Source organism: Galeopterus variegatus, unplaced genomic scaffold, assembly GCF_000696425.1.
Source record: "Galeopterus variegatus unplaced genomic scaffold, G_variegatus-3.0.2 Scaffold625, whole genome shotgun sequence".
Lineage (NCBI taxonomy): Eukaryota > Metazoa > Chordata > Mammalia > Dermoptera > Cynocephalidae > Galeopterus > Galeopterus variegatus.
Genome location: NW_007726736.1, coordinates 530,139 through 531,302, shown reverse-complemented (window position 1 = coordinate 531,302; position 1,164 = coordinate 530,139). Strand labels below are relative to the sequence as shown.

The window sequence follows — 1,164 nt, the reverse complement described above, 5'->3', positions numbered from 1 at the left end:
CATTTAAGATGTAGGTGTTCTCATCATGTATATCATAATTTTCCCATATACAGATATACCCAGAGAGCCATCACAGTTTGCCCTTTCAGAGAGAGAGGGGATGGGGAAAAAGTTTTTGTTAATGAGAAATATAAGATCTTTAGCTCCACCCCCCCAAAAATATTCCTAATAGATAAAGTCTGGAGATGAAAGCTAAGATGACCAAACAGACTTCCTGACAGTGCACCATTAAATTCACTCCAAGACAAAAGGATAAAGAGAGAAATTACCATTTTATAGGTAAGGAAACAATATTGCTAATATATAAGGAACTGTGTATATTGGAATTTGCATGGAAGTTATTGAAAAAACTGATAATCCATATTGCTGTATTCTCACCTAGACCACTGTAAAGCTTTTGCATCATCCTCCCTGCTCCATTTCTTCCTCATTCTAAGCAAATGATTTTTCTGAGATTGTGCATTTTCATTGTGTTTTAGAAATTTCTTTTACTGGTAAGTGGGGGGGGAGATAAAGATAATTTTTTATTTTTCTATTTTAAGGATCAATTTATCAGTCAACAGTATGCATGGAGCACTATGTTAAACCTTCGCTGAATCTTATTAATATATTAATTATAATAAAAATTGCACGAATAAAAATTGAAAAATTCACTGAATAAATGCCAGGTATTAAGAACTGAGCATGAATTGTTAACTTTAATCCTCACAACAACTTTATAATGTGGCTACTGTTCTTATCTTGCTCTTTACAGATGAGAAATCTAGGCTTCAGAAATGTTAAATAATATTCTCGAGACCACACAGTTAGTGAGCAAAAAAAACTGGAATTTAAAACTCTGTGTGTGTACAATTTCAACGTCTTTATGTACTAGTCTTATGCCTGAGTCTTTCTTAAAAAAAGCTGGGAATAAAACCAAATAGCTTATAATAAAGTATTCAGTACAAGCACAATAAGCATTTTAAATGGCAAATCCAAAGACGTTTTCTCATTTTACAACTTCCACAATCTCTCTGCCAAGGTATTGCACAATTATCCATGTATACACATTTCTCTTCTCTGAATTTCCAAGACATTGGTCTTTTCTATTTTTTTACATCCTATCTTCTTATTTCTGATAACTCTAAGTTCTTTTGTCCACTGAGCTGACTTCTCTTACTCTAC

At 32.8% G+C, this 1,164-nt stretch overlaps 1 protein-coding gene across 1 annotated transcript in view; it reads right to left on the bottom strand.

The window, feature by feature from the left end:
• The window catches only part of ABCA6 (ATP-binding cassette, sub-family A (ABC1), member 6), an 80,181-nt gene that overhangs the window by 18,363 nt on the left and 60,654 nt on the right, over positions 1-1,164 (bottom strand). The gene's annotated exons all lie outside the window — the stretch shown is intronic.